General features: G+C 40.6%; 1 protein-coding gene and 14 non-coding genes across 17 annotated transcripts in view; 14 read left to right on the top strand and 1 right to left on the bottom strand.

Annotated features, from left to right (window-relative positions):
- The window catches only part of LOC134846984 (xaa-Pro aminopeptidase ApepP-like), a 172,784-nt gene that overhangs the window by 44,391 nt on the left and 114,794 nt on the right, over window positions 1–13,599 (bottom strand). The window lies entirely within an intron of this gene.
- Trnar-ucg (transfer RNA arginine (anticodon UCG)) lies at window positions 74–146 on the top strand. Its single transcript has one exon. It is a non-coding gene; the product is annotated as a tRNA-Arg (tRNA).
- Trnar-ucg (transfer RNA arginine (anticodon UCG)) lies at window positions 1,065–1,137 on the top strand. The gene has a single exon. It is a non-coding gene; the product is annotated as a tRNA-Arg (tRNA).
- Trnar-ucg (transfer RNA arginine (anticodon UCG)) lies at window positions 2,319–2,391 on the top strand. Its single transcript has one exon. It is a non-coding gene; the product is annotated as a tRNA-Arg (tRNA).
- On the top strand, window positions 2,811–2,883 carry Trnar-ucg (transfer RNA arginine (anticodon UCG)). The gene has a single exon. It is a non-coding gene; the product is annotated as a tRNA-Arg (tRNA).
- Window positions 3,310–3,382, top strand: Trnar-ucg (transfer RNA arginine (anticodon UCG)). Its single transcript has one exon. It is a non-coding gene; the product is annotated as a tRNA-Arg (tRNA).
- Trnar-ucg (transfer RNA arginine (anticodon UCG)) lies at window positions 4,297–4,369 on the top strand. The gene has a single exon. It is a non-coding gene; the product is annotated as a tRNA-Arg (tRNA).
- On the top strand, window positions 5,284–5,354 carry Trnar-ucg (transfer RNA arginine (anticodon UCG)). The gene has a single exon. It is a non-coding gene; the product is annotated as a tRNA-Arg (tRNA).
- On the top strand, window positions 5,776–5,848 carry Trnar-ucg (transfer RNA arginine (anticodon UCG)). The gene has a single exon. It is a non-coding gene; the product is annotated as a tRNA-Arg (tRNA).
- On the top strand, window positions 7,008–7,080 carry Trnar-ucg (transfer RNA arginine (anticodon UCG)). Its single transcript has one exon. It is a non-coding gene; the product is annotated as a tRNA-Arg (tRNA).
- On the top strand, window positions 8,489–8,561 carry Trnar-ucg (transfer RNA arginine (anticodon UCG)). Its single transcript has one exon. It is a non-coding gene; the product is annotated as a tRNA-Arg (tRNA).
- Window positions 9,729–9,801, top strand: Trnar-ucg (transfer RNA arginine (anticodon UCG)). Its single transcript has one exon. It is a non-coding gene; the product is annotated as a tRNA-Arg (tRNA).
- Window positions 10,718–10,790, top strand: Trnar-ucg (transfer RNA arginine (anticodon UCG)). Its single transcript has one exon. It is a non-coding gene; the product is annotated as a tRNA-Arg (tRNA).
- On the top strand, window positions 11,211–11,283 carry Trnar-ucg (transfer RNA arginine (anticodon UCG)). The gene has a single exon. It is a non-coding gene; the product is annotated as a tRNA-Arg (tRNA).
- On the top strand, window positions 13,231–13,303 carry Trnar-ucg (transfer RNA arginine (anticodon UCG)). The gene has a single exon. It is a non-coding gene; the product is annotated as a tRNA-Arg (tRNA).

The following is a 13,599-nucleotide window of genomic DNA, read 5'->3' as shown; positions in this document are numbered from 1 at the left end:
ATTTGCTCATCTTAGCAGTAAATCAACGGCATACAGAGCATTTTAAATCTTCCTAATTCGAAAACCTTCCAACGGCCGCATGGCCTAACGGATAAGGCATCTGACTTCGAATCAGAAGATTAGGGGTTCGAATCCCTCTGTGGTCGAACTTTCATTTTTTGAGCAGGTAATTTCAGATAATGCACAGCAGATAAAAACATAATGATTGACAGCAAGGAACTTCTCCGCTAGCTAATGTTTCAGAAAAATTTGCTCATCTAAGCAGGAAAACAACGGCATCTTGAGCATTTCAAATCTACACATTTCGACACATTCCAACACCCGCAAGGCCCAACGGATAAGGCGTCTACTTCGAATCAAAAGATTGGGAGTTCGAATCCCTCTATGGTTGAATTTTCAATTCTTGAGAAGGTAATTTCGGATTATGCACAGCAGATAAAAACATCTTGATTGACAGCAAGGAATTTCTGCGCTAAATAAATTTTCCCAAAAATTTGCTCATCTTAGCAGTATAACAACGGTATCCAGAGCATTTTAAACCTACCCATTTAAAAATCCTTCCAACGGCCGCATGGCCTAACCGATAAGGCGTCTGACTTCGAATCAGAAGATAGGGGGTTCGAATCGCTCTGTTGTCGACTTTTCATTTCTAGAGTAGGTAATTTCAGATTACGCACAGCAGATAAAATCATCAAGATTGACATTGACAGCAAGGAACTTCTGCGCTAACTGAAATTTCCCGAAATCTGCTCGTCTTAGCAGTAAAACATGGGCATCTTAAGCATTTTAGACCTACACATTTCGGCAAACATCTAACGGCCGCATTGCCTAACGGATAAGGCGTCTGACTTCGAATCAGGAGATTTCGGGTTCGAATCACTCTATGGTCGAAATTTCAATTTTTGAGAAGGTAAATTCGGATTACGCACAGCAGATAAAAACATCTTGATTGACAGCAAGGAATTTCTGCGCTAAATAAGTTTTCCCAAAAATTTGCTCATCTTAGCAGTAAAACAACGGCATCCAGAGCATTTTAAACCTACCCATTAAAAAATTCTTCCAACGGCCGCATGGCCTAACGGATAAGGCGTCTGACTTCGAATCAGAAGATTGGGGGTTCGAATCCCTCTGTGGTCGACTTTTCATTTTTTGAGAAGGTAATTTCAGACTACGCACAGCAGATAAAATCATCAAGATTGACATTTACAGCAAAGAACTTCTGCGCTAACTGAAATTTACCGAAATCTGCTCGTCTTAGCAGTAAAACATGGGCATCTTGAGCATTTTAGACCTACACATTTCGACAAACTTCCAACGGCCGCATGGCCTAACGGATAAGGCGTCTGACTTCGAATCAGAAGATTGGGGGTTCGAATCGCTCTGTCGTCGACTTTTCATTTCTTGAGTAGGTAATTTCAGATTACGCACAGCAGATAAAATCATCAAGATTGACATTGACAGCAAGGAACTTCTGCGCTAACTGAAATTTCCCGAAATCTGCTCGTCTTAGCAGTAAAACATGGGCATCTTAAGCATTTTAGACCTACACATTTCGGCAAACATCTAACGGCCGCATTGCCTAACGGATAAGGCGTCTGACTTCGAATCAGGAGATTTCGGGTTCGAATCCTTCTGTCGTCGACTTTTCATTTCTTGAGAAGGTAATTTCAGACTACGCACAGCAGATAAAATCATCAAGATTGACATTTACAGCAAAGAACTTCTGCGCTAACTGAAATTTCCCGAAATCTGCTCGTCTTAGCAGTAAAACATGGGCATCTTGAGCATTTTAGACCTACACATTTCGACAAACTTCCAACGGCCGCATGGCCTAACGGATAAGGCGTCTGACTTCGATCAGAAGATTGGGGGTTCGAATCCCTCTATCGTCGACTTTTCATTTCTTGAGTAGGTAATTTCAGATTACGCACAGCAGATAAAATCATCAAGATTGACATTGACAGCAAGGAACTTCTGCGCTAACTGAAATTTCCCAAAATCTGCTCGTCTTAGCAGTAAAACATGGGCATCTTAAGCATTTTAGACCTACACATTTCGAAAATCATGCAACGGCCGCATTGCCTAACGGATAAGGCGTCTGACATCGAATCAGGAGATTGGGGGTTCGAATCACTCTGTGGTCGAAATTTCATTTCTTGAGATGGTAATTTCCGATTAAGCACACCAGATAAAAACATCATGCTTGACAGCAGGGAACTTCAGCGCTAACTAAATTTTCCCAAAAATTTGCTCATCTTAGCACTAAAACAACGGCATCCACAGCATTTTCAATCTATCCATTTTGCAATCCTTCCAACGGCCGCATGGCCTAACGGATAAGGCGTCTGACTTCGAATCAGAAGATTGGGGGTTCGAATCCCTCTGTGGTCGACTTTTAATTTTTTGAGAAGGTATTTTCAGATAATACACAACAGATAAAAAGATAAGGATTCACAGCAAGGAACTTCTCCGCTAGCTAATGTTTCAGAAAAAATTGGTCATCTAAGCAGGAAAACAACGGCATCTTGAGCGTTCCAAATCTACACAATTCGACACATTCCAACATCCGCAAGGCCTAACGGATAAGGCGACTGACTTCGAATCAAAAGATTGGGAGTTCGAATCCCTCTATGGTCGAATTTTCATTTCTTGAGAAGGTAATTTCGGATTATGCACAGCAGATAAAAAAACATCTTGATTGACAGCAAGGAACTTCTGCGCTAAATAATTTTTCCCAAAAATTTGCTCATCTTAGCAGTAAAACAACGGCATCCAGAGCATTTTAAACCTACCCATCAAATCCTTCCACCGGCTGCATGGCCTAACGGATAAGGCGTCTGACTTCGAATCAGAAGATTGGGGGTTCGAATCCCTCTGTGGTCGAATTTTCATTTCTTGAGTAGGTAATTTCAGATTACGCACAGCAGATAAAATCATCAAGATTGACATTGACAGCCAGGAACTTCTGCGCTAACTGAAATTTCCCGAAATCTGCTCGTCTTAGCAGTAAAACATGGGCATCTTAAGCATTTTAGACCTACACATTTCGATAATCATGCAACGGCCGCATTGCCTAACGGATAAGGCGTCTGACATCGAATCAGGAGATTGGGGGTTCGAATCACTCTGTGGTCGAATTTTCATTTCTTGAGATGGTAATTTCCGATTATGCACACCAGATAAAAACATCATGCTTGACAGCAGGGAACTTCAGCGCTAACTAAATTTTCCCAAAAATTTGCTCATCTTAGCACTAAAACAACGGCATCCACAGCATTTTAAATCTACCCATTTTGCAATCCTTCCAACGGCCGCATGGCCTAACGGATAAGGCGTCTGACTTCGAATCAGAAGATTGGGGGTTCGAATCCCTCTGTGGTCGACTTTTAATTTTTTGAGAAGGTATTTTCAGATAATACACAGCAGATAAAAAGATAATGATTCACAGCAAGGAACTTCTCCGCTAGCTAATGTTTCAGAAAAAATTGGTCATCTAAGCAGGAAAACAACGGCATCTTGAGCGTTCCAAATCTACACAATTCGACACATTCCAACATCCGCAAGGCCTAACGGATAAGGCGACTGACTTCGAATCAAAAGATTGGGAGTTCGAATCCCTCTATGGTCGAAATTTCATTTCTTGAGAAGGTAATTTCGGATTATGCACAGCAGATAAAAACATCATGATTGACAGCAAGGAGCTTCTGCGCTAACTAAACTTTCCCAAAAAATTTCTTATCTAAGCAGGAAAACAACAGCATCTTGAGCATTTCAAATCTACACATTTCGACACATTCCAACAGCCGCATGGACTAACGGATAAGGTGTCTGACTTCGAATCAAAAGATTGGGAGTTCGAACCCCTCTGTGGGGAAATTTTCATTTCTTGAGAAGGTAATTTCGGATTATGCACAGCAGATAAAAACATCATGATTGACAGCAAGGAGCTTCTGCGCTAAATAAACTTTCCCAAAAATTTTCTCATCTAAGCAGGAAAACAACAGCATCTTGAGCATTTCAAATCTACACATTTCGACACATTCCAACAGCCGCATGGACTAACGGATAAGGCTTCTGACTTCGAATCAAAAGATTGGGAGTTCGAACCCCTCTGTGGTCAAATTTTCATTTCTTGAAAAGGTAATTTCGGATTATGCACAGCAGATAAAAACATCATGATTGACAGCAAGGAAATTCTGCGCTAAATAATTATTTTCCCAAAAATTTGCTCAACTTAGCAGTAAAACAACGGCATCCAGAGCATTTTAAATCTACCTATTTCGAAAACCTTCCAACGGCCGCATGGCCTAACGGATAAGGCGTCTGACTTCGAATCAGAAGATTGGGGGTTCGAATTCCTCTGTGGTCGACTTTTCATTTCTTGAGAAGGTAATTTCGGATTATGCACAGCAGATAAAAACATCATGATTGACAGCAAGGAGCTTCTGCGCTAAATAAAATTTCCCAAAAATTTTCTCATCTAAGCAGGAAAACAACGGCATCTTGAGTATTTTGAATCTACACATTTCGACACATTCCAACACCCGCAAGGACCAAAGGATAAGGCGTCTGACTTCGAATCAAAAGATTGGGAGTTCAAACCCCTCTGTGGGGAAATTTTCATTTCTTGAGAAGGTAATTTCGGATTATGCACAGCAGATAAAAATATCATGATTGACAGCAAGGAGCTTCTGCGCTAACTAAACTTTCCCAAAAAATTTCTTATCTAAGCAGGAAAACAACAGCATCTTGAGCATTTCAAATCTACACATTTCGACACATTCCAACAGCCGCATGGACTAACGGATAAGGTGTCTGACTTCGAATCAAAAGATTGGGAGTTCGAACCCCTCTGTGGGGAAATTTTCATTTCTTGAGAAGGTAATTTCGGATTATGCACAGCAGATAAAAACATCATGATTGACAGCAAGGAGCTTCTGCGCTAAATAAACTTTCCCAAAAATTTTCTCATCTAAGCAGGAAAACAACAGCATCTTGAGCATTTCAAATCTACACATTTCGACACATTCCAACAGCCGCAAGGACTAACGGATAAGGTGTCTGACTTCGAATCAAAAGATTGGGAGTTCGAACCCCTCTGTGGTCAAATTTTCATTTCTTGAAAAGGTAATTTCGGATTATGAACAGCAGATAAAAACATCATGATTGACAGCAAGGAAATTCTGCGCTAAATAATTGTTTTCCCAAAAATTTGCTCAACTTAGCAGTAAAACAACGGCATCCAGAGCATTTTAAATCTACCTATTTCGAAAACCTTCCAACGGCCGCATGGCCTAGGATAAGGCGTCTGACTTCGAATCAGAAGATTGGGGGTTCGAGTCCCTCTGTGGTCGACTTTTCATTTCTTGAGAAGGTAATTTCGGATTATGCACAGCAGATAAAAACATCATGATTGACAGCAAGGAGCTTCTGCGCTAAATAAAATTTCCTAAAAAATTTCTCATCTAAGCAGGAAAACAACAGCATCTTGAGCATTTCAAATCTACACATTCGACACATTCCAACAGCCGCATGGACTAACGGATAAGGCGTCTGACTTCGAATCAAAAGATTGGGAGTTCGAACCCCTCTGTGGTCAAATTTTCATTTCTTGAGAAGGTAATTTCGGATTATGCACAGCAGATAAAAACATCATAATTGACAGCAAGGAAATTCTGCGCTAACTAATTATTTTCCCAAAAATTTGCTCAACTTAGCAGTAAAACAACGGCATCCAGAGCATTTTAAATCTACCTATTTCGACAACCTTCCAACGGCCGCATGGCCTAACGGATAAGGCGTCTGACTTCGAATCAGAAGATTGGGGGTTCGAATCCCTCTGTGGTCGACTTTTCATTTTTTGAGCAGGTAATTTCAGATAATGCACAGCAGATAAAAACATCATGTTGACAGCAAGGAACTTCTCCGCTAGCTAAAGTTTCAGAAAAATTTGCTCATCTAAGCAGGAAAACAACGGCATCTTGAGTATTTCGAATCTACACATTTCGACACATTCCAACACCCGCAAGGACCAACGGATAAGGCGTCTGACTTCGAACCAAAAGATTGGGGGTTCGAATCCCTCTGTTGTCGACTTTTCATTTTTTGAGAAGGTAATTTCGAATTATGCACAGCAGAAAAAAACATAATGATTGACAGCAAGGAACTTCTGCGCTATGTAATTTTTCAAAAAATTTTGCTCATCTGAGCAGTAAACAACGGCATCTTGAGCACTATAAATCTACACATTACGACAACCTTCAACTGGCCGCCTGGGCTAACGGATAAGGCGTCTGACTTCGAATCAAAAGATTGGGAGTTCGAACCCCTCTGTGGGGAAATTTTCATTTCTTGAGAAGGTAATTTCGGATTATGCACAGCAGATAAAAACATCATGATTGACAGCAAGGAGCTTCTGCGCTAACTAAACTTTCCCAAAAAATTTTTTATCTAAGCAGGAAAACAACAGCATCTTGAGCATTTCAAATCTACACATTTCGACACATTCCAACAGCCGCATGGACTAACGGATAAGGTGTCTGACTTCGAATCAAAAGATTGGGAGTTCGAACCCCTCTGTGGGGAAATTTTCATTTCTTGAGAAGGTAATTTCGGATTATGCACAGCAGATAAAAACATCATGATTGACAGCAAGGAGCTACTGCGCTAAATAAACTTTCCCAAAAATTTTCTCATCTAAGCAGGAAAACAACAGCATCTTGAGCATTTCAAATCTACACATTTCGACACATTCCAACAGCCGCATGGACTAACGGATAAGGCGTCTGACTTCGAATCAAAAGATTGGGAGTTCGAACCCCTCTGTGGTCAAATTTTCATTTCTTGAAAAGGTAATTTCGGATTATGCACAGCAGATAAAAACATCATGATTGACAGCAAGGAAATTCTGCGCTAAAAAATTATTTTCCCAAAAATTTGCTCAACTTAGCAGTACAACAACGGCATCCAGAGCATTTTAAATCTACCTATTTCGAAAACCTTCCAACTGCCGCATGGCCTAACGGATAAGGCGTCTGACTTCGAATCAGAAGATTGGGGGTTCGAGTCCCTCTGTGGTCGACTTTTCATTTCTTGAGAAGGTAATTTCGGATTATGCACAGCAGATAAAAACATCATGATTGACAGCAAGGAGCTTCTGCGCTAAATAAAATTTCCCAAAAAAATTCTCATCTAAGCAGGAAAACAACATCATCTTTGAGCATTTCAAATCTACACATTTCGACACATTCCAACAGCCGCATGGACTAACGGATAAGGCGTCTGACTTCGAATCAAAAATTGAGAGTTCGAACCCCTCTGTGGTCAAATTTTCATTTCTTGAGAAGGTAATTTCGGATTATGCACAGCAGATAAAAACATCATGATTGACAGCACGGAAATTCTGCGCTAACTTATTATTTTCCCAAAAATTTGCTCATCTTAGCAGTAAAACAACGGCATCCAGAGCATTTTAAATCTACCTATTGAGAAAACCTTCCAACGGGCGCATGGCCTAACGGATAAGGCGTCTGACTTCAAATCAGAAGATTGAGGGTTCGAATCCCTCTGTGGTCGACTTTTCATTTTTTGAGCAGGTAATTTCAGATAATGCACAGCAGATAAAAACATAATGATTGACAGCAAGGAACTTCTCCGCTAGCTAAAGTTTCAGAAAAATTTGCTCATCTAAGCAGGAAAACAACGGCATCTTGAGTATTTCGAATATACACATTTCGACACACTCCAACACCCGGAAGGCCCAACGGATAAGGCTTCTGACTTCGAATCAAAAGATTGGGGGTTCGAATCCCACTGTGGTCGATTTTTCATTTTTGAGAAGGTAATTTCGGATTATGCACAGCAGATAAAAACATCATAATTGACAGCAAGGAACTTCTGCGCTAAGTAATTTTTCAAAAAAATTTGCTCATCTGAGCAGTACACAACGGCATCTTGAGCACTAAAAATCTACACTTTACGACAACCTTCAACCGGCCGCCTGGCCTTACGGATAAGGCGCCTGACTTCGAATCAGAAGATTGAGGGTTCGAATCCCTCTGTGGTCGACTTTTCATTTTTTGAGCAGGTAATTTCAGATAATGCACAGCAGATAAAAACATAATGATTGACAGCAAGGAACTTCTCCGCTAGCTAAAATTTCAGAAAAATTTGCTCATCTAAGCAGGAAAACAACGGCATCTTGAGCATTTCAAATCTACACATTTCGACCCATTCCGACAGCCGCATGGACTAACGGGTAAGGCGTCTGACTTCGAATCAAAAGATTGGGAGTTCGAACCCCTGTGTGGTCAAATTTTCAATTCTTGAGAAGGTAATTTCGGATTATGCACAGCAGATAAAAACATCATGATTGACAGCAAGGAAATTCTGCGCTAACTAATTTTTTTCCCAAAAATTTGCTCATCTTAGCAGTAAAACAACGGCATCCAGAGCATTTTAAATCTTCCTATGTCGAAAACCTTTCAACGGCCGCATGGCCTAACGGATAAGGCGTCTGACTTCGAATCAGAAGATTGGGGGTTCGAATCCCTCTGTGGTCGACTTTTCATTTTTTGAGCAGGTAATTTCAGATAATGCACAGCAGATAAAAACATAATGACTGACAGCAAGGAACTTCTCCGCTAGCTAGCGTTTCAGAAAAGTTTGCTCATCTAAGCAGGAAAACAACAGCATCTTGAGCATCTCAAATCTACACATTTCGACACATTCCAACACCCGCAAGGCCCAACTGATAAAGCTTCTGACTTCGAATCAAAAGATTGGGAGCTCGAGCCCCTCTGTGGTCAAATTTTCCTTTCTTGAGAAGGTAATTTCGGAATATGCACAGCAGATAAAAATATCATGATTGACAGCAAGGTAATTCTGCGCTAACTAAATTTTTTCCCAAAAATTTGCTCATCTTAGCAGTAAAACAACGGCATCCAGAGCACTTTAAATCTACCCATTTCGAAAACCTTCCAACGGCCGCATGGCCTAACGGATAAGGCGTCTGACTTCGAATCAGAAGATTGGGTGTTCGAATCCCTCTTTGGTCGACTTTTCATTTTTTGAGCAGGTAATTTCACATAAAGCACAGCAGATAAAAACATAATGATTGACAGCGAGGAGCTTCTGCGCTAACTAAAATTCCCAAAAATTTTCTCATCTAAGCAGGAAAACAACAGCATCTTGAGCATTGCAAATCTACACATTTCGACACATTCCGACAGCCGCATGGACTAACGGATAAGGCGTCTGACTTCGAATCAAAAGATTGGGAGTTCGAACCCCTCTGTGGTAAAACTTTCATTTCTTGAGAAGGTAATTTCGGATTATGCACAGCAGATAAAAACATCATGATTGACAGCAAGGAAATTCTGCGCTAACTAAAATTTTTCCCAAAAATTTGCTCATCTTAGCAGTAAAACAACGGCATCCAGAGCATTTTAAATCTACCCATTTCGAAAACCTTCCAACGGCCGCATGGCCTAATGGATAAGGCGTCCTACTTCAAATCAGAAGATTGGGGGTTCGGATCCCTCTGTGTGGTCAAATTTTAAATTCTTGAGAAGGTAATTTCGGATTATGCACAGCAGATAAAAACATCATGATTGACAGCAAGGAAATTCTGCGCTAACTAATTTTTTTCCCAAAAATTTGCTCATCTTAGCAGTAAAACAACGGCATCCAGAGCATTTTAAATCTTCCTATGTCGAAAACCTTTCAACGGCCGCATGGCCTAACGGATAAGGCGTCTGACTTCGAATCAGAAGATTGGGGGTTCGAATCCCTCTGTGGTCGACTTTTCATTTTTTGAGCAGGTAATTTCAGATAATGCACAGCAGATAAAAACATAATGACTGACAGCAAGGAACTTCTCCGCTAGCTAGCGTTTCAGAAAAGTTTGCTCATCTAAGCAGGAAAACAACAGCATCTTGAGCATTTCAAATCTACACATTTCGACACATTCCAACACCCGCAAGGCCCAACTGATAAAGCTTCTGACTTCGAATCAAAAGATTGGGAGCTCGAGCCCCTCTGTGGTCAAATTTTCCTTTCTTGAGAAGGTAATTTCGGAATATCCACAGCAGATAAAAATATCATGATTGACAGCAAGGTAATTCTGCGCTAACTAAATTTTTTCCCAAAAATTTGCTCATCTTAGCAGTAAAACAACGGCATCCAGAGCACTTTAAATCTACCCATTTCGAAACCCTTCCAACGGCCGCATGGCCTAAGGGATAAGGCGTCTGACTTCGAATCAGAAGATTGGGTGTTCGAATCCCTCTTTGGTCGACTTTTCATTTTTTGAGCAGGTAATTTCACATAAAGCACAGCAGATAAAAACATAATGATTGACAGCGAGGAGCTTCTGCGCTAACTAAAATTCCCAAAAATTTTCTCATCTAAGCAGGAAAACAACAGCATCTTGAGCATTGCAAATCTACACATTTCGACACATTCCGACAGCCGCATGGACTAACGGATAAGGCGTCTGACTTCGAATCAAAAGATTGGGAGTTCGAACCCCTCTGTGGTAAAACTTTCATTTCTTGAGAAGGTAATTTCGGATTATGCACAGCAGATAAAAACATCATGATTGACAGCAAGGAAATTCTGCGCTAACTGATTTTTTTCCCAAACATTTGCTCATCTTAGCAGTAAAACAACGGCATCCAGAGCATTTTAAATCTTCCTATTTCGAAAACCTTTCAACGGCCGCATGGCCTAACGGATAAGGCGTCTGACTTCGAATCAGAAGATTGGGGGTTCGAATCCCTCTGTGGTCGACTTTTCATTTTTTGAGCAGGTAATTTCAGATAATGCACAGCAGATAAAAACATAATTTTTGACAGCAAGTAACTTCTACGCTAGCTAATGTTTCAGAAAAATTTGCTCATCTAAGCAGGAAAACAACGGCATCTTGAGCATTTCAAATCTACACATTTCGACACATTCCAACACCCGCAAGGACCAACTGATAAGGCTTCTGACTTCGAATCAAAAGATTGGGAGTTCGAATCCCTCTATGGTCGAATTTTCATTTCTTGAGAAGGTAATTTCGGATTATGCACAGCAGATAAAAATATCTTGATTGACAGCAAGGAACTTCTGCGCTAAATAAATTTTCCCAAAAATTTGCTCATCTTAGCAGTAAAACAACGGTATCCAAAGCATTTTAAACCTACCCATTTAAAATTCCTTCCAACGGCCGCATGGCCTAACGGATAAGGCGTCTGACTTCGAATCAAAAGACTGGGGGTTCAAATCCCTCTGTGGTCGACTTTTCATTTTTGAGAAGGTAATTTCGGATTATGCACAGCAGATAAAAACTTCATGATTGACAGCAATGAACTTCTGCGCTAAGTAATTTTTCAAAAAAAATTTGCTCATCTGAGCAGTAAACCACGGCATCTTGAGCAATATAAATCTACACATTACGACAATCTTCAACCGGCCGCCTGGACTAACGGATAAGGCTTCGGACTTCCCATCAAAAGATTGGGAGTTCGAATCCCCCTGTGGTCGAATTTTCATTTCTTTAGAAGGTAAATTCGGATTATGCACAGCAGATAAAAACATCAAGATTGACAGCAAGCAATTTCTGCGCTAACTAAATTTTCCCAAAAATTTGTTCATCTTAGCAGTAAAACAACGGCATCCAGTGCATTTTAAATCTACCAATTACGAAAACCTTCCAACGGCCGCATGACCTAACGGATAAAGCGTCTGACTTCGAATCAGAAGATTCGGGCTTCGAATCCCTCTGTGGTCGACTTTTCATTTTTTGAGAAGGTATTTTCGGATTATGCACAGCAGATAAAAACATCATGATTGACAGCAAGGAAATTCTGCGCTAACTAATGTTGCAGCGGTTTCTTTTCGAATTGTGGAGATTGACGCGCACAACTAAACTTTCCCAAAAATTTTCTCATCTAAGCAGGAAAACAACAGCATCTTGAGCATTTCAAATCTACACAATTCGAAACATTCCAATAGCCGCATGGACTAACGGAGAAGGCGTCTGACTTCGAATCGAAAATTGAGAGTTCGATCCCCTCTGTGGTCAAATTTTCATTTCTTTAGAAGGTAAATTCGGATTATGCACAGCAGATAAAAATATCAAAATTGACAGCAAGGAAGTTCTGCGCTAACTAAATTTTTTCCCAAAAATTTGCTCATCTTAGCAGTAAAACAACGGCATCCAGAGCACTTTAAATCTACCCATTTCGCAAACCTTCGAAAGGCCGCATGGCCTAACGGATAAGGCGTCTGATTTCGAATCAGAAGATTGGAAGTTCGAATCCCTCTTTGGCCGAATTTTCATTTTTGAGCAGGTAATTTCACATAAAGCACAGCAGATAAAAACATAATGATTGACAGCAAGGAGCTTCTGCGCTAACTAAAATTCCCAAAAATTTTCTCATCTAAGCAGGAAAACAACAGCATCTTGAGCATTTCAAATCTTCACATTTCGACACATTCCGACAGCCGCATCGACTAACGGATAAGGCGTCTGACTTCGAATCAAAAGATTGGGAGTTCGAACCCCTCTGTGGTCAAATTTTCATTTCTTTAGAAGGTAAATTCGGATTATGCACAGCAGATAAAAACATCAAGATTGACAGCAAGGAATTTCTGCGCTAACTAAATTTTCCCAAAAATTTGCTCATCTTAGGAGTAAAACAACGGCATCCAGAGCACATTAAATCTACCCATTTCGAAAACCTTCCAACGGCCGCATGGCCTAACGGATAAGGCGTCTGACTTCGATCAGAAGATTGGGGGTTCGAATCCCTCTTTGGTCGACTTTTCATTTTTTGAGCAGGTAATTTCACATAAAGCACAGCAGATAAAAACATAATGATTGACAGCGAGGAGCTTCTGCGCTAACTAAAATTCCCAAAAATTTTCTCATCTAAGCAGGAAAACAACAGCATCTTGAGCATTGCAAATCTACACATTTCGACACATTCCGACAGCCGCATGGACTAACGGATAAGGCGTCTGACTTCGAATCAAAAGATTGGGAGTTCGAACCCCTCTGTGGTCAACTTTTCATTTCTTTAGAAGGTAAATTCGGATTATGCACAGCAGATAAAAATATCAAAATTGACAGCAAGGAAGTTCTGCGCTAACTAAATTTTTTCCCAAAAATTTGCTCATCTTAGCAGTAAAACAACGGCATCCAGAGCACTTTAAATCTACCCATTTCGCAAACCTTCGAAAGGCCGCATGGCCTAACGGATAAGGCGTCTGACTTCGAATCAGAAGATTGGGGGTTCAAATCCCTCTTTGGTCGACTTTTCATTTTTTGAGCAGGTAATTTCACATAAAGCACAGCAGATAAAAACATAATGATTGACAGCGAGGAGCTTCTGCGCTAACTGAAATTCCCAAAAATTTTCTCATCTAAGCAGGAAAACAACAGCATCTTGAGCATTGCAAATCTACACATTTCGACACATTCCGACAGCCGCATGGACTAACGGATAAGGCGTCTGACTTCGAATCAAAATATTGGGAGTTCGAATCCCCCTGTGGTCGAATTTTCATTTCTTTAGAAGGTAAATTCGGATTATGCACAGCAGATAAAAA

This window comes from Symsagittifera roscoffensis, chromosome 5, assembly GCF_963678635.1.
Source record: "Symsagittifera roscoffensis chromosome 5, txSymRosc1.1, whole genome shotgun sequence".
NCBI classification, from domain to species: Eukaryota; Metazoa; Xenacoelomorpha; order Acoela; family Convolutidae; genus Symsagittifera; species Symsagittifera roscoffensis.
The sequence above is the reverse complement of the archived record's forward strand: the minus strand, read 5'-3'. Positions and strand labels throughout refer to the sequence as shown.